Raw genomic sequence first — 26,660 nt, 5'->3', positions numbered from 1 at the left:
CAAGTAAACTACCGTCCAACTGCTGCTGCTTTCTGTTGATCACAGCAACCGAGTGTGATGAGAGAAAAAGAGAAAAGATGGTAACTGACAGAAAACACAGTAAAGACTCTAAAAGTTAAAAAAAATCCTGAATATATCCGAATACCAAAATTGAAAACCAAATACCTACCCAACGAAAGAAGTTAACTATGGACCAGCATGAGATTAATCACAATTAAATATTTACCAGATTGACAGCCCTAATATTGACACAAAACTCACGCCACGATGCCTCTCTCTATTCTTATCTTAGTTTTCAATATATTTCCGATGAACAGCAATAAATAAACATAATTCCTGTCAACACCATAGAAGACTGTCAGCAAAAATGTATTTTGAAACAGCAATAGGCCTGCTTTAACCACTGAGCCATGGGGCGCCCCCTTGGTCAGGATTTTGATTATTATCAAAATTGTCTTAACCCCCAAATGCAGACTTACCACGCTCTGAGATTGTGAAACAATGGTTTATATTGCTGTAGAAGCACCCAACTGACAACCAGTCAGAGCCAAGGACTCTGGGATACGGTTTCAATGACTGCTTGTGACAGAGCTGATGAAATATGACTCCATATTCTGTTACAATATTGCATATTTCTTGCATAAAGTATTTTCAATAACATTTTTATTGTACTGTTTAGCTGTAAAATGAGAAAGTTTGTCTGGCTGGTCGGCTGGTGGGTAGGTGGGGCTTGGTCTCTGCTGGACTAATGGGATTAGTGGGAGCTAGCAGCTGCCATCAAGAGTAAACAGAGATGGCTTTTAGAGCAGACATGACCAGCATAGAGAGGTAAAGAATCATGACCATTTAAAAGATCGTCTGTTTCATTGTGCTATCAGGATATAATGACAGTTTCAGCAAATGTGAAAAAAAAACATTTTTCGTAGAAATTTACCAACTTCATTATTATGAAAACATGTTTTTTTTCGTGATCTCATGGAGAAATACTATATTACCGACAACCCTAAGCATAAAACCGAGGCCTCTGATTGGTGGAGCTTACTGTTACAATGGAATGTGTTTTTGCACCCAGTCAAATGTTTCATGGTCATGATTCATCTCAGAGCCGACTGGCTTGGTTCCCCGTTTAAAGCTTATATAATTTTCTGAAGCACCAGTGGAGTAATTCAATGGGGAAAAATCACTTCCTGAACCAGAACTGCTCAAAAAGTGGATGCTCTCTGTTGAGCTCTATGAGGCCTTGCATTGCTACAGTCCAGCCAAAAATGATGACTCCCATGATAGGTTCTGGAGATATAAGGAGTAGGGCTGAAACAATTATAAAAATGCATCAAGGAAAAATCTTTGCCTTGATGCTTTGTTTAATTCCTATCTTGTGCGTTCTGCGCAGGGATCATTGTTCCACACGGACCGTTTTTGTTTAGTTTAGTTGTTTTTTTCCGTTTATTTGTTTCAGGGACCATGAACAAAATTCATTGGTTACATAGTGTAAAAAGATGATTTGTACCAGATTCTAGCTAAAAGCTAAACACGTGCATCAGGTAGAATGTTATGCACTACTTTGAATTATTTAAATAGTAAACTTATTAATGGTAAATTGCGAGTATTGCCTTCAACACACACACACATCTTGTCTCTCTCTCGCTCTCTCTCCCCCTCATGCACACTCAAACAAGGGCTGGCCCCAGATAGTCAACCAAAAATTCATTAGCAGACCAAAATTTCATTGGTCAATTAGTCGCACGAATAAAAACAAAAAACATTTGGCGCCATGTCTTGTCAAGATTAAGTGAAAATCTACATATGTGACTGGCAGTTGGTATTGGGCCTAAAAGGGCCTGTCACTCATTAACGACGAACATCACCTACCACCTTAAACATGTAAGGAACCTTAGACAAACATGACCTACCACCTTAAACATGTAAGTAACAATAGACGAACATGACCTACCACCTTAAACATGTAAGAAACGTTAGACGAACATGACCTACCACCTTAAACATGTAACGTCAGACGAACATGAACTACCACCTTAAACATTTAAGTAACATTAGACGAACATGACCTACCACCTTAAACAGGTAAGTAACGTTAGACGAACATGACCTACCACCTTAAACACGTAAGTAACGTTAGACGAACATGACCTACCACCTTAAACATGTAACGTCAGACGAACATGAACTACCACCTTAAACATTTAAGTAACGTTAGACGAACATGACCTACCACCTTAAACAGGTAAGTAACATTAGATGGACATGACCTACCACCTTAAACATGTAAGTAACGTTAGACGAACATGACCTACCACCTTAAACATGTAAGTAACGTTAGACGAACATGACCTACCCCCTTAAACATGTAACATTAGACACACATGACTTACCACCTTAAACATGTAAGTAACGTTAGAGGAACAGGACCTACCACCTTAAACATGTAAGTAACCTTAGCCTAGTTACCTGCCCATGTTCTGACAGTGTCCTTGCTGATGTTTTCTGACACATCCAGAATTAGAATCTGAAATAATTAGCAGGTGGCGCAGCAGTGTGCACTTGTAAAATAGTGGTTATTACTTATGTTGGATTATGTTATTAAGTCGCTGACGCTATCTTGGGGAGGGGGGGGGGATTATACACTAATCGCTTGAGCCCTAACACAAATGCAAACCGACACACACACACACACACACACACACACACGCACACACACCCATCCCTGTAAGATTGCCACACCAAGTAGGCCTGCCCCAGACATAATATATTGTTTTGCAAAATAACGCAAATTATAATACATTTTTACACAAAATTATAATTTTATCTGAATACTCGAGTAGAGTACTTGATTACAAAAAGATTCGATAGCTGTAGCTCTAATATGGGGCATCTTTTTTTAAGTGGATTTATGGAAATGTATTTGAGATCGACTTCAGAGATAATTACATTGTCATGAAGTTGAAGTCACAATGAATTTAAAACATGTGGATAATGTGTGTTCAGATTTGATTAGAAGGAGTGCAATAAGGGTTTAATAGTACCTTAACTTCTGTAGCTACAACTGTTAAACATGGTGATGTCATTAGTGATGTAAGCTCTTAAGGCTAATGCAACACATTAACGACACTCTATCCCACTTCCCTTTGGAGAATGTGATCCAGACGATACAGAACATACAAGGAATCCAATGATTGTCAGAGTCAGAGACAGAAAGAGAGAAATCCTTTAAATAACCATTCCCAAGCCTGACTCAAAATAGTTTTATGGAATCTAAGCTAAATGTATCTATGAGCGCAAAACCCAGTCAACCTTTTTTATAATTTTTTCTTAGACTAAAAACTGTTTAAAGAAAGAGACAGGGTAAAGGGGGAACACAGTAGCCTTCCTGTCGACCTTCATCTGATGAGGTGTAGTGTTAGTCTGCACAAAACTGTAGACAGACGAGGGTAATGTCATCCCTTTAATCATCACAGAGCAGTAAGAGCCTTGCAAGACTAAAAATAAAGCTGTGGAGGAGCAACAGAACAGACACAATTTCTTTGACAGAAAGGGATCAGATAAAAGAAAGGAAGTAGCTGCAGTAAGGAAATAACACGATCAGCTTACAACATAAAGCAATGCAGTACTAGTGGTGTGATAGAAATATCTGAACAACTACAATGACAATTACAGTGACATTTTCTACATACTTTCCTGGTCCCCAGAAGATGAACCCTACTGACTTTGGTTTTCTCTCCTGACTTTACCTCTAGCGCCACCATCAGGTTGACATTTCTAATTTGTGGTGAAATGTGAATGAATGAATGAATTATTCTATTTATTTATTTATTTCAGTATATATCAAGCTTATACAGTATAACCGAAAGGGTGTAGGTTGAAGCCAAGGCTCTTATATCCCTACCATAGACTGTATAAAAAATGGACGTAGGCTCTCCGCCGGGGCCGTTCTCTCAACTTAATCCAATTTTATTCGCTCCTGGGAGTCGCCATCTTGTCAGACTTTGACTCCGCCTCATTTCCTCTGACCAAAAAAGGGCATTGGTGTGACGTTTGGGGGAGGGAGATACGTCCGTCTGGATGACATTTACAGAATTAGGCACATTAGCTCACATTAGCTGCACCGCCCGGGAGCTAGGCTAAAAGAACATGTTACTCGATAAACGGGAGTGGGAAACCTGTGTCTCTAGTGGAAAACACACCAGCTCCGGGAGTGAAGTGCAGGCAGCGTTTATAATTTAAACTGATATTCAACTCAATACCATGCTCATAGACTGTAAAACACCGACCCTCCTGGACAGAATACTCCCAGTCTAGATTAGCATCTAATGTCATAGATAGTAGGCTGTATTCAAGTCATGGTGCAAGTGCAGCTATGCACGTTGTGTTCTTAAACCATCTGTTTGTACAGTTGATCGAAGAGCAAACCATCTTGGTCGAGATGACGGAGATAGCATAAAAAATAAAATAAAAACTAGCCCCCTCAGTGTTGTCATGGAGATACGACCTAAAAATACAGACTAGAATGTTTTTTGTAAACAAGTCCTAAGTAGGTCAAATGATGCTGTGAAAATGGCCTGTTTAACATGGGTTTCAATGAGAAACTGCTCTATTGTGCAAACTACTCTACTCTACTACTGGGGGCTTGATCCCTACCCCATTTGCCTTCAAAAAATTATACTCATTAATACAAAAGGAGCAGATCACAGACATTTGAAACTATTCAGTACACTTAAAATTCTGATCACAACAAAGAAAGAATAGTGCACAGCGCATAACCCAAAATATTACAAAAACATTAAACTTAATTTCCCATATTTCAGGACAATTATTCATGATGACCCCTCTAACAGAAAGACAGTAGTTTACAGTAGTTCGAGTCTTTGGTTTCTCAAATAAGAGTGTTCTTCTCAGGTTAGAACTGGGAGCCTTCATTTTAAACAGATTCTGGATATGTTGAGTAGTTCTGGTACAAATTCAATTTCTCACTCACTCTTCTTCAACCGCTTGTCCCTAAATGGGGTTACAGGGGGCTGGCGCCGATCCCAGCTGACATTCGACGTGAGGTGGGACAGGACGCCAGTCTATCACAGGGCACATAGAGACAAACAGACAGACAACCATTCACACTCACATTCACACCTACGAGCAATTTTAGATTGGTCAATTAACCTAACACCTGCATGTCTTTGGACAGTGGGAGGAAGCCGGAGAACCCACACAGACACGGGAAGAACATACATACACCACACAGAAGGGGCCGAGCCTGGACAGTGCTAACCACCAAACCACCATGCCGCCCCAAATTCAATTTCTACATCATTTATTCTTAAGTTTCTGCTTGAATCCCTGACCTTCAGGAATTCTGAGTTTGTCTTATTAATATGGACATATTGATATCTGTTTTGTAAGTAGCTGGTTAACCAATCATGTGCCAAACTTATGATGCAGTACCTCTGTAATCTATTTAATAGTAAAGAGTGGTCTATAGTATCAAAAGCTTTCTGTTAATCCAAACATACTCAATAGCATTTGTTATTTGTTCAACAAAGTCCATTAGAGCTAATGAGGTGGTTCGATTTTTCCTAAATCCATATTGCTGTTCACAGAGTTTGTTTTTTGCTATGAAATCATTTAACCTGTTTGCAAATACTTTTTCCAAAATGTTTGAAAATTGGTGTAAAAGTGAAGTAAAAGTGGCCTATAATTTGAGAAGATATGCTTGTCATCAGATTTAAACAGTGGTAGCATTCTTTCATGTATAATTATTGACACTGATATAAATTAGGGGTTTACCAATAAAATCAAAAGTACTCTTAATCAAGACCATATCAAAATTATAACTATCATTTGATTTTTTTTACCTTTTGATTTCCAAACTATGTTGATTATGTATTTACCCGCCTTATTCCAGGTATTCGACCCTAATGGAAACGCACCTATAGCCGCCGCACGACCCAAGCCCCCTGTGGCATCACTGCCGTGAGCTGCTGCCTGCTGTTTGTGCGGACAGGTGTAACGCTTATGACCCACATCTCCACATTCAAAACACTTGAGTTGTCCTGAGCTAGCGTACACCATGTAAGAACCGTCTCCGTGTTTCACTCGGAATGACACCTCCAGTGTTTGAGAGGGCGTGTCTAAAAACATAAACACCTGTCGCCTTAACGACTGGACGTGTTTCAGTTCCGGGTCCTTACACCTCAAACTCACAGTTTTAAAGCCGCTGGCAAACTTCCCAAACCTCCGCAGTTCATTCTCCAACAGCTCGTTGGGAATGAACGGCGGGACACCGGATACGGTGATCCGCGATGAGGGAACTGACAGGGGGGACACATGCACAAACAAATCTCTGACGAACACTCCACTTTGCACCAGCTGATGAACAAGTGGTTCGTCTTTAACGAACACAACCACTGCTTTGTTCATCCGCGATGCAAAGCAGAGGCTGTCATGTCCTACCTGCTCACCTGCAGCCAGCAGAACCTCCTCCACACTTACGCTACTATCCGGCGGGACTATCCGCACTCCCTGCCGGATAGAGGGAGGTGGCGTCTCTCCCAACAACCACCAAGAAACCACTGATTAGTCGGTCACTCAATAAAAATCAAAAAGCTTACCTGATCATGAACATACAGGTGAAAACTGATATACAGGGACAGCAAACAATTCAAAACTCCGCACCACTCGCACATCCACCACCACCAACCACTCACGCTCACCGGAAATGGAAACGAGGAGAGGAGAGGAGAGGAGAGGAGAGGAGAGGAGAGGAGAGGAGAGGTTTGGTTTTAAAAGTCCCTTTATTGAACCACTTCAAAAAAACGAAAAAAAAATTCACTCTTTCACTTGCCTCAGGATGACAGTATCAACAAACAACAACAACAACAACATCAACAAAACAACAACAACACAGTCAAACAAACCAATGAGAGTCTCAGATGTGTATTTTCAGCTCCCCATTTTCCCCCACAGAGCACAAAACCTCCTCAACAGCCCAGAGAGCTTTGAACACCTGCATAGTGCCAGTCATTTTGTAATAAGCAGGTTCTTCCCCCAGTCGGGCCTTTAGCAGTCCTCTCAGGACCCACACTGGCTCCACATTGCCGACAGTTTGTGCCTGGTTTCTGCGGGTCAGCCAGATGGCCAACTTTGCAGCCCAAGATATAAAGTTAAGAAGGGTATGGACGGGCTTTTTCTTTGCACAATATTTTGGGCCAAAGATAAACAACTGGAAAGAAAAAACCTCCCCGAAACCCAGAAACCAGGTTTTTAGCAAACTGAACAAGATGTCCAAACGAGGAAACTGAACAAACAAGTGTGCCAGAGTCTCAGCCTGTGTACAAAACAAGCATCCCTCCCCGAGCTCAGGATCAAGGTGCACCCTGTATCTGTTTGTGGCTATCGCCCCGTGCACAATCCTCCACTGGAGGTCAGCTGTCCGTTTCTCAACGGGCAAGTTGTACAGAGACCGCCAGCTGCCTTTGGGGGAAGCGTCTGGGCCAAAAAACTCAGTCCACCTCGACTCCTCCATCCCTGCCAGAGACTGCACATTCAGAGTCTTGACACATACGAGATAGAGTGCTTTTTTCCCCACAGCCTGAAACTTGTCCAGGTGAGGGGTTTCAAAAGACAGCAGCTGACCCTCTCCCTCCTGCCACTCCCCCACCGCTGGGGTGATGAACAGAGAGGGGAAGCTGTATTCGCACTCTTAACTCCATTGATCACACAGCGAGCGATCTTCAGCAGTCTCTTTTAGGTGTTGAGGCAGGGCAGCACAGACTTCCTCCACCACTTTATGAATCAGCCTGATAGAGGTGATGTTGCTCTTGTTCCTCAGGTTGTCCAGAGATGTCGCAGTCATCTTCATTAATTGGCCGAGTTTGGTGCAGCCAGCTCCTCTCAGACTGGCTCGAAGGCTGGCAGACTGCAGAGTTCGGGTGTTAATTAAGCTGTTGAAGAACAGAGGCTCCTCAAACAGCCACAGCCCCGGAGTCTCTGCAGTGTCGCGCTTGATCCTGAATATCTGCCAAGCCTGCAGGACCGAGGTGTAGAAAGGTGTTATTCCATTTAGGTCCATATTCTCGTGTTGTAGGAGGAACAGGTGTTTATCGTATCCCAGCCGTCCAGCTCTTCTTAACAGCCAGCGAGCTGTGTCACACCAGCTTGGGACACAGTCATACATAAGTTTTTGAGCCGTTCTCAGTCGGAAAGCGGCGGCACGGATCCAGTGTCTCCCAGACCAGAAAAAGTCCAGAACGGCTCTTTGAATGTCCTCTATCAGGCCTCTCGGTGGTGTCAGTGCTGTTAGTTTGTGCCAGAGGGTCGAGGCAACCAAGTTATTGGCAACCAGAACTCTCCCCCTATATGACAACTGGGGTAGCAACCATTTCCATTTAGACAACCGAGCACACACTTTCTCACACCTCCAGTGTTTGAGACGGCGAGTCTAAAAACATAAATACCTGTCGCCTCAACGACTCCCCAAAACCCTCCACCCAACTTTTTAAAAGCTGGAACAAGGCTGAGAGACGAGGACATTCAACGAACAAGTGTTTTAAAGTCTCAGCTTCCGGACAGAACACACATCCCTCCCCCAGCTCCGGATCAAGGTGCGCTCTGTACCTGTTTGTAGCTATCGCCCCGTGCACAACCCTCCACTGGAGGTCAGCTGTCCGCTTTTCAACGGGCAACTTGTACAGGCAACGCCAACTGCCTTTCGGGGAAGAGTCCGGACCAAAGAACTCAGTCCACCTCGACTCCTTTACTCCTTCCAACGAGACACGGATTAACTGCTTCACCAGAAGTTGGTAAAGTTCTCTCTTTCCTGCTTCTTGGAACTTCTTGAGGAGCGGGGTTTTAAAAGAGAGCAGCTGGCCTCCTCCTTCCTGCCAGTCCCCCACAGCTGGTGCGATCGACAATGCAGGGAAACTGTAGCTGCCGTCTTCTATCCACTGGTCACACAAGGTGGCATCCTCAACAAAAGTCCTCAGGGACTGTGGCAGGGCGGCACGGACCTCTCCCACCACTCTGGTGACCAGCCTGAGAGAGGAGATGCTGCAGTGGGCTCTCATGTCTTCCACGGACGATGTTCTCAACAGATGGCCCACCTTTGTAAAACCGGCCTCTCTCAGACTGTTCCGCAGGCTGGCAGACTCCAGTATTTGTGGTCTCAGGCGGTTGTTGAAAAACAGCGGCTCCTCAAAAACCCACATACCTGGAACTCCATCCAAGGAACTTGCAGTCTTAACCGCCTGCCACGCCTGCAAGACCGAGGAGTAGAAAGGCGTCAGTGTGGTCAGGTCCACCTCGTTGAGCTGCAGGCAGAACAGCTGTTTATCATAGCCCAACCTACCAGCACGCCTTAGCAGTATCTTAGCCGTGTCCAGCCAACCCGAGCCACAGGCATAAAGAAGTCTCTTTGCAGTTTGCAGCCTAAAAGCAGCAATCTTTGCCTGGATACTTACTAGCGCCTGTCCCCCTTCAGCTACAGGCAGGCAAAGGACTGCTGCCCGGACCCAATGTCGACCAGACCAGAAGAAATCCACCATATCCCTTTGGATGTCCTTGATCAGGCCTCTAGGTGGTGTCAGAGCAGAAAGTCTGTGCCAAAGGGTCGAGGTGACCAAGTTATTAGCAACCAGGACTCTTCCTCTATAGGACAGCTGAGGTGGCAACCATTTCCACTTAACCGAGCGCACACCTTTTCCTTCACTCCCTCCCAGTTCTTAGCTTGAAAGTCCTCAAAATTGTTTATCTTGGAGAAGTTTGTCATTAAAAGACCAGAGGGACTTGATTCTTTCAGCAGGTGTGGTGATTAATGAGGTAAGAACCAGGTGGTGATCTGTGAAACCAACGGGGATGATATAACTGTGGATTAATCTGGAGTTCAGGCTGTTTGACATGTATGTAATCTAATCCTATCCAGTCGTGCTGCACTGATTCTATTGTTGTTGCATCTAACCCAGGTGTATTGCAAGAGGATGTTTGATTCTCCATGTGTCCAGCAGATCTAAGTGAGTAATAACGGCTTGCAGACTTCTAGCAGAGTGCGGGTGCGGCTCCTCACTTGTCCTGTCCATTGTGAAATCCAGGGTGCAGTTAAAATCCCCACCGATGATGATTTGGTCCTGGCTGTTGTTCCTCAGCTCGTCGTCCAGCTGGTTAAAAAGAGCGACTCTCTGTGCACCCTGATTAGGGGCATAGATGTTAACAAAGCAGAACAGAGAGCCCTCAATTTCAGCCCTGAGGATGAGAAGCCGACCCTTCACCACTTCAGTGGAGGCTAAAACAGTCACGTTAGCTGCGGTTTTAAAAACAACAGCTACTCCAGCGCTGTTATTGGAGCCGTGGCTGAGAACAAAAGGGCCCTTCCACCATAAGCCCCAGTCAACCTCATCGGCAGGAGTGGTGTGCGTTTCCTGCAGAAATAATACGTCCAGGTTCTTCTGCTGTGCAGTTTCAGCTACCAGTGCTCTTTTCTGTCTGTCTCTTCCACCGTTGATGTTTAGTTATCCTATGTTTAGGCTCTTCATGGTAAAGTGTGAAAGTAAAGAAAGACAGGAAAGGAGGATAGTACAATAGGAAAAAGAATACACCTTGCTATACATGATCATAGTTATTTCCTGTTTCTCAATGTTCTACCTTTTTTCGCTTTTCTCAAAATTGTGATGTGTTTTTTAAGCCGGAAACGTTTTTTCTCGTCTAACTGATCAAAACCTACCAGTTTATTTATGACGTTGACAGAGCGAATGAATTTATCGGTGTCGGGAAAGAAGTCAGACACCTTCACAGATTTTTTAAAATTTCCATCAAGGAACTGTTTGATTTCTTCCAGAGAGTAGAGATCTGTGAACTTCTGACTTCCCCACACTGATGAAGTGTCCGACTCAGAGTCAAAGTCCACGTCCTCTCCCTCACATGAAGGCCTGCTGGACTCTCCCTGCTCTGCATCAGTGCTCACATGCTCAGCGTGTACAGGTGCTTGTGCCCCAGTGTCTGTGTCTGCAGGCTGAGAGCTGCTCAGCTCCTCTGCAGTCACAGAGGCCTGGGGCCTCTCGGGCTGGCTCTGTTCCTGTCTGTCTGAAACTGTTGTTCCTCTGCAAGCCCCCGCTAATGAACTACAATCCGCGGCGTCAGACGTTACCGAGGCAACGCGAGCGAAGTCCGCCGCGTCAGCGTCGCTCGCTGTATCTGCGGAAACCGCGGCCCTTGTCGCGTGCGCGGCATCAGCGGCACTCGCCGCGCTAGCGGGCACCGACTCAGCGGCAGCCGCCGCCACCGCCCGCTGCTTATGCGGACAGTTAAAGCGCTTATGTCCGACATCTCCACATTCGAAACACTTCATCTGTCCTGAACTCGCGTACACCATGTATGAGCCGTCCCCGTGCTTCACTCTAAACGACAGCTCCAGGGTCTGAGTGGGCGAGTCCAGGAACATGAACACCTGTCTCCGCAGAGACTGAACGTGCTTCAGTTTGGGATCTTTGCATCCCAAACTGACAGTTTTTAACCCGCTTGCGAATTTGCCAAACTTCCGCAGCTCGTTTTCCAGCAGTTCGTTGGGTATAAACGTCGGGACTCCAGACACAGTAATCCGTGTCGAAGGCACTGACAGCGGGGAAACCTGTACAAACAAGTCCCTGATAAAAACGCCACTTTCCACTAGCTGGTGAACATGTGGCTCGTCCTTAAGGAACACTACCACAGCTCGGTTCATGCTGGACGCATAGACCAGGTTATCGTGTCCGACCTGCTCCCCCGCAGCCAGCAGAACCTCCTCCACACTTACAGTGCTGCCCTGCGGGGCAATGCGCACTCCCTGCCGGATCGACGGAGGAGACGTCTCGGAGGACGCCATTCCTCCAGAGAACACCCCCTACAGCCGCTGGTAAACTCCGGACACACTCGAAAAAAGGTATAAATGACTTACCTGATCATGCACAAAGGGACAGGGGGAAGGAAACAGCCACAATCCAAACAGAAAGAGACAGAAAACCATTCAAATCTCCGTGCTACTCGCGCCTCCACCACCACCACCACTCACACTCAAGATTACCGGAAACGGAAAAGGAGGAGAGGAGGGAGAGGAGGGAGAGGAGAGAGAGGAGGGAGAGGAGAGGAGAGGAGAGGAGAGGAGAGGAGAGGAGAGGAGAGGAGAGGACAGGAGAGGAGAGGAGAGAGTCTCATTGACTGACCTGCCTTAGAGTAAATTGTTAATGCGGTAACATTCCCCTGCATTCAACATTCCTTGACTCACTGCCCTGTCTGCCAGGTCTCGCAATTTCAAACTGTTCAACACTGTGGCAACACTTCACCAGCAACTCCACCATCAATATTTCCATCTTCACAGCCCAGTAAAACTTGGATAGTATTCTCTTCCAAATGGAAAATACCAAAACAGAGCAGTTCTAAGAGCTCTGCATTAGTTTTGTATGCTAAACATGACTTCTAATCATTCATTCATGCATTACAGTCGAATTCTGGTCCGTGAAAGGTCAACTATTATCAATAACTAGGACTTTAATACGTCATGTCTCAAAGATAACTAACTCATATATTTAATAATGGATAAAAAGTGTTCCCAGTCCCAGAGAGGTTTTCTTTCTCTGGGACTGGGAACGTGCTGACGTCTTACGGTGACGTATTACGTAATTTCCGTTGCTTGTTTCACTGTTAGCTGCTCTCACTAAATTCAACTGTTTTTGCTATAATATTCACCACAGCGGCTAACTACCGCTTAACATTTAATCATCAACTAGTTCTACTCAAGCACTCACAGCTCTCCTTCTTTCAGCCGCTTTCTTGCTAATTAAACGTTACACGCTGTTGGCCACTTTAGCTTAGCAGTTAGCTTCACGGCTGGTGATGGCTTCCCCCGCTCTCTCTCCTGCTCTCTCTTGCTCTGAGTGTCGTATGTTAAGCTACTCCTCTGCCTCCTTTAGTGATAATAGTAAGTGTAAGAAGTGTAGTGTATTTGTAGCGCTGGAGGCGAGGCTCAGTGAGTTAGAGGCACGGCTCCGCACCATGGAAGCTCAGTCTTACGCTACAGTAGCTAGCCGGCCACCTATAACTTCAGCCGGTGCGAAGCCACATATTGTAGCGTTAGCTCCTGCTAGCCCTCCCCCGGCAATCCCTGAGCAGCCAGGGTCCTCCTGGGTGACTTTGAGAGATAAGCATAGTTCTAAATCGAAGCACATGGTTAACCATCCGGCCGTTCACGTTTCAAACAAGTTTTCTCCACTCAGTGACACACCTGCTGAGGAAACAACACTGGTTATTGGCAGCTCCATTTTGAGAAACGTGAACTTAGTGACACCAGGGACCATAGTAAAATGCGTCCCAGGGGCCAGAGAGGGCGACATTGAATCCTATTTGAAACCGCTGGCTAAGGATAAACGTAAATATGGTAAGATTGTTATTCACGTCGGCGGTAATGACACCCGATTATATCAATTGGAGGTCACTAAAATTAATGTGGAGTCGATGTGTGCTTATGCAAAAACTATGTCGGACTCCGTAATTTTCTCTGGTCCCCTGCCCAACTTGACTTGTGATGACATGTATAGCCGCATGTCATCATTCCGTCGCTGGCTGTCTGGATGGTGCCCGGTAAATAATGTGGGCTTCGTAGATAATTGCCAGTCTTTCTGGGGAAAACCTGGTCTTATTAGGAGAGATGGTATTCATCCTACTTTGGAGGGTGCTGCTCTCATATCTAAGAACCTGGTCGAGTTTGTTAGCGGTCTAAAACCACGGCAACCCAGTGTTGGGATCAGGAAGCAGAGTGGAAGTCTTACACACCTCTCTGGCTCCCTGTGGAGCATTTTCCAGCTCAGTTTAGTATATTCTATTTTATTGTTCATATTTTGTATTTTATATTGTATCTTATTTTTAGTACTTCTGATTGCTCTGTACCGCTGCTACGATGACCTAATTTCCCCTCAGGGATAAATAAAGTTATCTATCTATCTATCTATCTATCTAGCTATACAAACACTGTCTGCCCCACCATCATTTAAATTAAACAGATCAAAAATGAACAGAAGAGGAGCTATACAGAAAAATTTGATACAAATCAACGCAACTCTGAATTTCTGTCTGAATTCTCAGAGTTTCTGTCAAATTTAGTCCTTAAATCTGACAAAGTAATCATTGTAGGTGATTTTAATATTCATGTGGACAGCGGTAATAATAGTCTCAGTATCGCGTTTATCTCTCTATTAGATTCGATTGGTTTTAGTCAGAGTGTACATAAACCTACTCACTGTTTTAATCACACCCTCAACCTTGTTTTGGCTTATGGTGTGGAAATGAATGACTTATTAGTCTTTCCACAGAATCCTATTTTATCAGACCATTATTTAATAACTTTTGAATTCATATTACAGGACTACTCACCTCTGGGTAAAAGTGTCTACACTAGATGTTTATCTGATAGTGCTATAACTAAATTTAAGGAAGCGATTCCGTCTGAATTTACTTTAATGCCTTATCCTAATATTCAAGATTCCTGCACTAACGTTAGTTTCTCTGAAATTGATCACATTGTTGACAGTGTTGCAGGCTCTCTACGAACAACACTCGACTCTGTTGCTCCTTTAAAAAAGAAGATAATAAAACAGAGGAAGTTAGCTCCGTGGTATAACTCAAAAACCCGTGAATTAAAACAAATATCGCGAAAGTTGGAAAGTAAATGGCGCTCCACTAAACTGGAGGAATCTCACTTAGTCACTAAGTCTTAAAACATATAGGAAGGCCCTCTGTAATGCGAGAGCAGCCTATTACTCATCTTTAATAGAGGAGAATAAGAACAATCCTAGATTTCTTTTCAGCACTGTAGCCAGGCTGACAGAGAGCCACAGCTCTATTGAGCCATGTATTCCTATAACCCTCAGTAGTAACAACTTCATGACCTTCTGTAATGACAAAATTATTACTATTAGAGACAAAATCAACTCGCTTGGCACCAATTTTTCATCAAACCCAGGAACCTTAGAAACTGTACGACCTGATATATTCTTGGACTGCTTTTCTACAGTCGACCTTAACAAATTAACCTCTACTATTTCAGCATCAAAACCTTCTACTTGTCTCCTAGACTCTACCCCAACTAGGTTACTTAAAGAAGTGTTACCTTTAATTTGCACTCCTGTATAAGATATGATTAACATGTCTTTATCAGCAGGTTATGTACCACAGTCTTTTAAAGTAGCTGTAATTAAACCTCTTCTTAAAAAGCCCAGTCTTGATCCTGAGGTACTAGCCAACTATAGACCTATATCTAACCTTCCTTTTCTCTCTAAGATCCTTGAGAAATTAGTTGCCAATCAGTTGTGTGACTTTTAACATAATAATGAGATATTTGAGGATTTCCAGTCAGGATTTAGAGCGAATCATAGCACTGAAACAGCAATGACTAAGGACCTTCATATAGCTTCAGACAAAGGACTTGTCTCTGTACTTGTTTTACTAGATCTTAGTGCGGCCTTTGACACTATTGACCATCACATCCTGCTAAAGAGACTGGAGCATCTGATCTGCATTAAAGGAACCGCACTGAGCTGGTTTAAGTTATATTTATCAGATAGATCTCAGTTTGTACATGTTAATGACAAATCCTCCATGCACACTAAAGTCAGTCACGGAGTCCCACAGGGTTCTGTCCTTGGACCGATTCTATTCACCTTATATATGCTTCCCTTAGGAAATATTATAAGGAAGCACTGCATACATTTTCATTGTTATGCTGATGATACACAATTATATTTGTCGATCAAACCAGAAAAAAAACGATCAGTTGGATGAACTTAGAATGTGCATTAAGGAAATAAAAAGCTGGATGGCCTGCAATTTTCTGATGTTAAACTCAGACAAAACTGAAGTTATTGTACTTGGCCCCAAAGGCCTCAGAAACTCAATAGCTAAAGACATTGTTACTCTGGATGATGTTGTGTTGTCCTCCAGAACCACAGTAAGGAATCTGGGAGTTATTTTTGACCAGGATATGTCCTTCGATTCTCACATAAAACTAACCACAAGGACTGCATATTTTCACCTGCGTAATATTGCGAAAATTAGGAACATTGTGTCTCAGAACGATGCCTAGAAAAACTAGTCCATGCATTTGTTACTTCTAGGCTGGACTATTGCAACTCCTTATTATCAGGCTGCTCCAATAAGTCTGTTAAGAGTCTCCAGTTGGTCCAAAATGCTTCAGCTCGTGTACTAACTAAAACAAATAGAAGAGAACATATTTCTCCTGTATTAGCTTCTCTGCACTGGCTACCTGTAAAATCTAGAATACAATTTAAAATCCTTCTCCTTACGTACAAAGGTCTTATTGGTCAGGCTCCGTTGTATCTTAAAGAGCTCATAGTACCGTATCACCCGACTAGATCTCTGCGCTCTGACAATGCAGGGCTACTCGTGGTTCCAGAGTCTCCAAAAGTAGAAAAGCAGGCAGAGCCTTCAGCTACCAAGCTCCTCTCCTGTGGAACAAACTCCTAAATATTATTCGGGAGGCAGACACTGTCCCCATATTTAAGAGTAAACTTAAAACTTTCCTTTTTGATAAAGCTTACAGCTAGGACTTACGATAAGTTTTTCTTCTGCTTAATTATGCTGCTATAGGCCTAGTCTGCCGGGGGATAATACTTTTCCTGATACTCTGAGCTTCTCTCCTCTCTGTCTGTACCATTCATGTCTCATCAATGCATGTTACTTATTCAGCTTCTTCCCCGGAGTTGTTTGTGCTTTGTCGTCTCGCAGATCGTGGTGGTGCCTGCTGCCGTGGTCCTACATGACCCTTCCTGCTGCTATTATCACTGTTACTCATATATACTATCACTAGTTTAATAAACTATAAAATTTGTAGCCATAAAAACACCACCAGTGGTATGTCTCGCTGTATCGTAGCTGCTATTGCCACTACTCATCATTGATCATGTTTGCCACCATAATTATTATCATTGTCATATTCTATCACCTTAGCTGTGCTTGTTTCTACTATTCTGTTGTATTAACTGTCTTAACATTTACGTCATATTCACATTACTATAGATATTATTATAGTTACTGGAAGTGTGTCTGTCTCTGTCTTGTGTCTGTCTTTGTCTCTCTCTTTCCCTCTCCTTTTCTTCCTCCCCAACCGGTGCAGACAGATGGCCGTCCTCCTTAGAGCTGGGTCTGTCCGACGTTCCTGCCTGTTATAGGGAAGGTTTTCGTTGCCACCGTACTCTACAGAGGAATTGTTGGGTCTATGTAAATCATAAATAAGTCATTGAGTGTGGTCGTTACCTACTGTGTAAAGTGTCCTGAGATAACTTTTGTTATGATTCAACACTATAAATAAAATTGAATTGAAAATTGAAAAATTGAACTAATAGGGATGAACCCATACTTACAGTTACGATCAGATCAACAGAGCCTTTTAGCTTCTTTCAGCTCATCGTTGTGGTTTTTACACTTTTACTGTATCGGTTCAGTCACATGGCTCTCATTGATTATGTTTCCAGCAGCAAGAACAGATGTTTTCAGTTAGAAAGTTCTAATAAAACCACTAAACTCAACCTGCTCAGCACCACAGCAGACAGAAATGGTTAAAGACTAGCTGGTGAACAAAGTGGACCCCTGTCTGACTTTTTATGCCGCCACACCTGCGTCAGCCATGGCCAAGTTGCTGTCCGTCCGGTTCTTGTGAACATGTCTCAAGGGAATTTCTTTAATGTGGCACAAATTTTCACTTGGATTCAAGGATGACCTGAGTATATATTGAAGTCAAAACTTAAGGTTGCTGTGATCATAATGTTTCTTGTTTTGTTGGATACTGAATTAATGACTGTTATCTTGAAACTGTGCTGATTGTAGAGATCTTCTGTTCTGCTGGTTTGAAGATATGTGTGAAGCATCCACTTTTCACCAAAAAATATACTTAATATGTTTTGTTAATTTCCTTTAAACTCTTTACTACAGACAGTGCTGCTTGATAGTATGTGACCCTGTCACTTTTTCCAAACGTTGTTGTATTAAAGAGAAGAGAGAAGAGAAAATAGATAAAATCCATCTCATTCCTCATCAATCCACACCCAATGCATCATAATGACAAAACAAAAAGTGATTCTTAGCAGATTTATAAAAAATTAAATTAGTTGATGAAGCCTTTACTCGGTACGCTGTTGAAGCACCAGCCTGGATTCTTCTTGTCTATGAAGCCTTTACATCATTTCATCAACATCACCAAACTCTTTATATCTGATTTTTGGGGACCCTTACAAACGAAACTAAAACCTCTCTGCATTTGAATGGATCTCTATGAGAAGTGAGGGCGGACCTACAGTAGATTTTGATGTAAATGACTGTGGTACAGTACGGAGCAGGTGGATGGATCCCTTTAAGTGCTAAATCTCTGGACTGATTTTCCTCTTGAACACTATTTAACAATAAGCCAAGAGAAGAAACCTGTAAAGTGACCCATCCACCTCTGCTGCACATCTGGAAGCAGAGTCAAGTCAAGTCAAGTCAAGTCAAGTTTATTTATATACTATAGCCCAAAATCGGATTACATGCCCCAATGGGCTTCACAAACACACATTTATGGATTGAAGCATGCAACCTCTGTCAAGCCACAAATGTGCTTTAAAACAATAAAAATCAATGTATTGAATGCATACAAACAAACAAAAAGAAAATTCATAGTCATACAATATGTCTATCATCAATATAAGGGCCAGATCAACCAATCAGATCAACGAAGCATATGACGTACTTACAGTGTGGAGGCAAAGCTCAGAAAGTAACAACATGTGGGTAAAGGATATTTGCTGTTTATGTAACGTGAATTTCCGGTCTTTACAATCTGTCAGGTCCCAAACGAGAGTCGATGGAGACCTACATTAACGACTCCCTCAAGTCAGGGATTATTCGCCCTTCGTCTTCCCCACTGGGAGCGGGGTTCTTCTTCGTAGCCAAGAAGGATAAATCCCTGCGTCCCTGCATTGATTACCGGGGACTTGATAACATCACCATCAAGAATAAGTACCCGTTACTGTTGATCAATTCTGCATTCCAGCCGTTGCATGGCGCAACCGTCTTCTCGAAACTCGACCTCCGCAATGCATATCACCTTGTGAGGGTGAGGGAGGAGGACGAGCGGAAGACAGCCTTTAATACGCCACTGGGGCACTTTGAATACCTGGTCATGCCTTTCGGGTTAACCAATGCTCTGGCTGTGTTTCAAGCTCTAGTAAATGATGTGCTTCGGGACCTGCTCAACCGCTTCATATTTGTGTACCTAGACGATATCCTGGTATTCTCTAAGGACTTGAACGAACACGTGGTGCACGTTCGTCAGGTTCTCCAGCGTCTCCAGGAGAATCGGTTATTTGTGAAAGCCGAGAAATGCGAGTTTCATGTATCGTCGGTAGCCTTCTTGGGTTATATTGTTGAGAGCGGACAGGTGAGGGCTGACCCTGCGAAAGTCATGGCTGTGACTGAGTGGCCCACACCTACCTCTCGCAAACAACTTCAGAGGTTTTTGGGTTTCGCCAATTTCTACCGACGATTTATCCGCAACTACAGTCAGGTAGGTTCTCCGATGACCAGGTTGACCTCTCCCGCTTCTCCGTTCGACTGGTCCCCTGCCGCCAACAGCGCCTTTTTGACTTTGGAGAAGCGTTTTTCATCCGCTCCTGTGCTAGTGCAGCCTGACTCTGGTCTTCAGTTTATCGTTGAGGTGGACGCTTCAGATCTGGGAGTGGGGGCGGTTTTGTCCTAGCGAGCCAAGTCCAACAATAAGGTTCACCCCTGTGCTTTCTTCTCCAAGAAACTGTCTCCTGCAGAAAGAAATTATGATGTCGGAAACCGTGAGTTGCTGGCTGTTAAGCTAGCGTTGGAGGAGTGGCAACATTGGCTGGAGGGGGCAGAGATTCCATTTGTGGTCTGGACAGACCACAAGAATCTGGGCTATATCCAGACGGCCAAAAGGCTTAACTCCCGCCAAGCCCGATGGGCTTTGTTCTTTGGTCGCTTTAATTTTACGTTGACGTACATTCCAGGGAGTAAGAACGTTAAGCCTGATGTCCTTTCACGGCAATTTGGACCTGCCGAGGAGGAGGAATTTGGTATGGAGAACATCGTCCCCTCGTCTTGTGTCATGGCAGCATTGACCTGGGAGATCGAGGCTACGGTCAGGCAGGCGCAGCGCTCGCATCCCGATCATGGTGGTGGACCACCAGGACGCCTGTTTGTTCCTGCCAGTGTTCGCTCTCAGGTACTCCAGTGGGGACACTCGTCTCATCTCTCCTGCCATCCCAGAATCACCAGAATCCTCAAACTTCTTCGTCGCCACTTCTGGTGGAAATCTATAGTGCCGGATACGAAGGAGTTTGTCCTGGCCTGCACGGTCTGCGCCCGAGGGAAGGCATCTCATCGACCTCCAGCTGGTCTTCCTAGTCCTCTCCCGGTCCCCGGTCGACCATGGTCCCACGTCGCGTTGGATTTCGTTACCGGACTCCCCGTGTCACAAGGTAAAGACACCATCGTTACGTTAGTGGATCGTTTCTCAAAGATGGTGCACTTTGTTCCTCTCCCGAAAATCCTTGTGGACCACGTGTTTCGCCTCCATGGGATACCTGCGGACATCGTCTCCGACCATGGTCCGCAATTTACCTCCCGGGTCTGGAAGGCCTTCTGCCAGGCCTTAGGGGCCAAGGTCAGCTTATCCTCGGGGTTCCGGCCCCAGTCGAATGGCCAAACTGAAAGGGCTAATCAAGATTTGGAGACTGCTCTTTGTTGCATCTGTGCCCGCAACCCTTCTTCGTGGTCGAAGAGCGCCTGGAGGCGCTCGTTCAGGGGGGGGGTACTGCCAAGATCTGTTTCTGTCAGTACCCTCCTCTCTTCCGTTTTGTGTTAGTTGGTCTCCCTCTGTCTGTGTTTCCCTGCATGTGTCTTCCCTTGTCCCTGTCTAGGTCCGGCAGGCGTTTCCCCAAGCTGCAGCCTGTTATGCTGATTACCCCACCACCATAAATACCTGAAGCTGACAGGCATGCAGCGCCGGACCGTCGTCGACCCTGTATTGGTAAAACTATTCCCCCCGGACTGGCATCCCCTTTCTCGTTGTGGTTTTCACACTCCCCGAAGTAAGTTGATTAATCGTGTTTGTTTTCTGTTTTTCTCCGTAGTTTCCCGTGTTCCCGTTTACCATCCGTCTCCCTGATCTTCCATCGTCTTCCTGTTCCTGTTATTCCTGTGTTCGTTTAGTTAGTCTTTGTATTTGTATTCTCTGTAGTGTTTTGCGTTTGACCGTCTATTATATTAAACGTTTCATTTGTAACTTTACTTTTTGTCCGTGTCTGCATTGGGTCCACCTTTTTGTGCTATCCCCGTACTGTTCCTGACATGATCAGTCACTGTAGATACGGTTCATATGTTTAAAAAAACATATACAGACTGATCTGATCAGTCAGTGTTGATACGGTTCATATAAAACACATACAGAAGGAGAAAACTCGGGTGCGGGTCGATCCGCTTAATTAAATGTAAACGTATCTGTTCTGTGAGATGAGCGAGTGAAAATACCCCCTGTAATGAAAATACTGACATCTTAAAATAGTGTTAAAATCTTGTCATGTCTCGTTCTTGTGGACTCAATATCGTGTCACACCCCTTATTCTGAATGTATGGTATATTTTTTTTAATATTGTCAATCGATCATCGATCGATAAGATGAAACAACTATCAATGAATTAATTACTCGATAATTTGCATCCCTAGTAGCAAGCTAATGTTGATAGTTTATGCAGCTGAGCTTAACACAGATGCTGCATTCTATGATTATTTTGTTTCAGCTGCGCCTAAAGTTATTAAAGCCAAACAATGTGACAAACGGTAATGGAACTGCAGCAGCAGACCAGGGAAGAGTTAGTTTGAAGTTGGACATTTGGATAGACTGGGACCAGAGTGGGTCTGTCCAATATCCAACTTAAAACTAACTTCTCCCCGGTCAGCAGCAGCAGCAGGTGGCGTGCGTCCCTGTCATCAGTGGAGTGTGGCTGCTCACTCATCTCTGTGGGAGATAATGATTTTCTGCTCCTGATGTTAATGCTCCAAACAGGACATAGATAAAAAGACTGTGTATAATTCTCAAATCTGGAGTCCCCATCTCTGCTGGACAGACAGCTAGAAATGCTCTACAGCGACACTGGCCGACCTAATAGCTCTTCCTGCAAAGCGAAGGGGGAGGGAATGGGCAGCGAGCGGAGTAACAGTGGAATTTGAATGAGCCTTGATGTATCGATACTTGTGGCCAAAAAATTGATACTTTCTGTAGAAACAAAATATCGATTTATATAGCAGAATCGATAAAATCTTACAGCCCTACGGTCCATATTCCAACAGAAGGATCCCAGAGAAAAAAGCGTTAGTGAGCAGCTTGCTCCATAGCGGCTCATCTCATCTGTGGAAGCCTCCATCTTGTTTACACTGAACAGTCGCTTCTTGTTTCATCACTTAAATCCACCTCAAAACCAACGCTTATTGGTTCGGTCGCTGGTTAAACTTCTCCAAATTTTCCCCCCCGCACATTACCAGACTGATCTGCAAGTAAAATACAATGGAACTCAGAGATCAGGATGGACTCACGAGGCTACAAACCCACTGGTTTGTTGGCTCATAGACATCCTTAATCTAACAAACACAAATTAGTGTGGGTCTACATCCAGTTTCCAAAATCACCCTTGTCGCTTGCACCCATTGCAGGTGTGAATGACCTTTGTATTCTCATGGCTATCGCATACATGTTAAGTATCATCTACAGTCACATAATGCACTTTTTTTATGTCACTGTCTCAGACTGGAGCAATGTCTCAGCTGGGAGGGCGTGTGTTGAAACAGTAAAAATGCCTTCTATTTGCATACTGAGGCTCTACCTGTTCACATGGTCTGACTGAATGGCTGCGCGCAGTGAGAACAGAAATGTTAAGTATGAGAAAAACAACATAAGAAAAAGCTTGATATTAAACAGACTTATAATTCAGACAAGTGTATTTATTTTCATTGGTATTGCATTAAAACGAATGATGACAACGTATCTCCATTGCAGTATGAAAATGCCAACAGAGAGGGACAGAAATGACTTTTCATCAACATTCTGTGTCTCTGGGCAAGGATCCAAACTCAAGGCCAAATCCAAAGATTATTTAAAAGGCTGGCAACACAAACTTGGGGTCAATCATAGCGACAAATCCTCCACACAACCCTAGAGAATCCACATACCCACTAATGACATCAAAAACACACACAAAGAGAACAAGTGCTGCTCACACACTGCAAAGCATGAGACAGACAAAGCAGCCAGGTGTCACACAGGTAGGGAAGCATAAAACACACACACACACACACACACACACACACACACACACACACACACACAAACACAAACACAATCTGTGCTAAGTGAGAGAGATGAGTGGATAAGAGCCCCCTGCTATAGAAATGTTGAGGGGGCCAGCACGCCTATGCTTTACTACTGCCAGACTGTGGAAGCATGACTGTGTCAAACTTGAATAATTCAGTAAGATTCTAAAAGTGTTTTTTAGGTCAAGTGATAGCATACAAAGTCAATGGGATGCAAGTGAGGCAATATTGCTCTTGTGTTGTGCAAATGTATTTCAAAAACAAGGTTTAAAACAGGTTTAATCTTCAGGGAAAAATCAGTGCTTACTTATACTGTAGGTTTTTTGTCTGAGCGGCAGCATCTTTTTTCAGTTGTTCCCAATGAGGAGAGAGTATGCACAGCCTGGAGAAAAGAGGCCCAATTGAGGCAACCAGCTACACTGAATGTTGCTGGTGGTTGTTGTATTTTTGTCACTGTACAAACAGTTTGGAAACTTGTTGTTAGCTCTGTAGTCAGCCCTTAACATAGCAGTAAGCTAGCTACCCAGCTAACGTTAATGTCATAGTCACAGAAATGGGTGCGTTTCCCCAGCCTGTGGGCAGAGGTCATGTGATGGATTTGTTTTTATATTTATTGATCATTGGTATTTATTGATGTCATTGTTGATCCATGTGGAAGACCATAAAGGACAAGGCATAGACTAAATACACACTTGTGTGTTTAACACATGCATGCATTGGTTTCAGCAGGGATGAAGGAAATTGGCAATCTCTCTCCCATGCACATAACGACATACACACACACACACACACACAGAGTGAATTGTAGCCAAGTGTATTGAGAAGTAATTAGCTTTTGGAGAGAGGGACAAACTATTACATCAGCCTGACCCAACATGAAGAACCACAGCTGCACAGAGATGAGGGGTCTAAGCTGATTTAGGAAACTGAATGGGTATAAAGGGTGGCAGCACACAAACACACACAAACACACACACACACACACGCACAAAATCAGCACAAGAGTCTGTGTAGAGAAAAGGAAGAAAAAGAGAGGGGTGTTTACAAAAGGAACTTTTAGTGAAAGAGAATGGACATGTTACTGAACTACTGCTGCATCAGCTCAGGACAGATTGAAAACAAACATATGTCCCAATGTGGAGATGAAGTCAGCACTTTGTCAGCATGTAACCACAGAGGAACATAGTTAATGTTGATGAGCTAAAGGTAATATTACTTTAGGCCCTGGGGATAGACGTTTCAGTCATTGCAACATTAATTCTGAGTTTGCCAATCTAGGAATCTATACTAAAGGTGTTGTACACAGAGCTGTGTAAAATGGCTCGTACAATCGAAAACTTTAATTACCGACACCAAATGATCAGTGGGGAACCTTCAGGGCCTTCTACGCCTTCAGAGAAGGCCTAAATAAATAAGAAATAATAATAAATTCAATAATAATAATAATGAAGTATTCAATAAAAAAATATATATATTTTTTTTTTTTTATTTCTATCGCATTTAATTTAATACAATATATTAATACATTTTCTCTCATCTTTGTTCTAAAATTAAGCTTTCTGTCAAGTTCATGTCCTGAAAACCTGTTATCCAATCATAATCGTCTGTCTCTATTAAGGCCAGGTTAGCTGGCTCATTCATTGGTTAGGACTTCACGAATCCCGGGGAAGGCCAAGCTATATGTTTTGGTGTGGTGAGTGACGGGCAAATCGACCAATCACGGTTTGATTTCAAGAGGGCGGGAATTAAACAAAAGATCCAAGGCCTTCATGAAGTCCAAGCAGCAAATCTATGCAGAGTGGTGAGAGCGGTTGATTTAAATGGCGGAAGACGAGAGTGACGTTGTGGCTAGCTTGATAGCATCGCCTTTTTCAAGGCGGGCCTTCACAGAAAAACTTGAAATAATAAAAAACGGAAGACCAACTCCAGAGCTGGAATTAAAAGAAAAGGTTAAGAAAGTGGAAAGGCATTTCAAGACCGAAAATTATCAGCGGTATACATGGATGACTGGCTGTAAGGAAACAAACAGGCTGTACTGCTGGAGTTGTTTACTTTTTACAACTGACAAGTCATCCACCTGGGTCAGCGGCGGATTTGTCAGCCTTACAAATCTGACAAAGTCAGCCCATCGACATCAAGATTCTGCGGCACACCTGCAAGCGATGGTCAATTTGAAAACTTTTGGGGACACAAGAATTGATCTTCAGCTAGATGAGCAGCGCCGGAATCATACAACGGCCCACAACAACAAGGTCAGGCAGAACAGAGAAATCCTGAAACGTCTCATCAATGTCGTCACATTTCTTGGAAAGCAAGAGCTAGCATTTCGAGGACATGATGAGAGTAAAGATTCTGAAAACAAGGGGAACTACATGGAGCTTCTGGAGTTTTTGGCGGGGTATGACAGCCCTCTGCGCTGTCATCTGGATTCGGCCACTGTTTTCATCGGCACCTCCAGCAAAATTCAGAATGACCTGATTCAATCGGTGGCAGATGTAATGACCGAAGCAATGAGGGAGGAGGGTGAGGAACACGCCTTTTGTCTCCGTTATGGTAGACGAGACAACTGACGTAAGTAACTCTGCTCGGATGTCATATGTCTTGCATTACACCACTGACGGTGGTGTCAAGGAGCGCTTTTTCCAGTTTGGTGATGTCAGTGGTGATAAGCGCGCAGAGGCCATAGCTCGTCAAGTTTTGTAGTTTCTGGAGGACTGTGCCTGCACCAATAAAGTAAATGCCCAGTGTTACGATGGAGCTGCAGTCATGGCCTCTGGACTGAATGGGGTGCAAGCTAAAATAAAGGAAAAAATTCCACAAGCTCTCTTTGTTAACTGTTATGCGCACTCTCTGAACCTCGTCATGTCTCAAAGTGCTGCCAAAATCAAAGAGTGCAAAATTTTTTCTCCCACCTAAGTGGCCTCGCAGCCTTCTTTACAAGGTCAGCCAAACGCACGAAACTCCTGGATGAAATATGCCAGCGAAGACTGCCCAGAGTGACTCCAACACGGTGGAACTTCTCATCACGTTTGGTTTGCACTGTGTATGAGCGGAGAGAAGAACTCTTGGAGCTCTTTGAATTCATTGTTGACAACCACAATGATTTTGATGCTGATGCTGTACACAGCGCTGATGGATACACTGCACTGCTGACGGACTTCGAGTTCTGCTTTCTCCTCGCCACATTCAACTCCGTGTTTGCCTACTCCGACGTGCTCTTTGGGATCTTGCAGAATAAGGAGTGTGACATG

This window comes from Echiichthys vipera (genome assembly GCF_963691815.1).
Source record: "Echiichthys vipera genome assembly, chromosome: 22".
Classification (NCBI taxonomy): Eukaryota; Metazoa; Chordata; class Actinopteri; order Perciformes; family Trachinidae; genus Echiichthys; species Echiichthys vipera.
Note: the sequence above shows the minus strand (reverse complement) of the source record.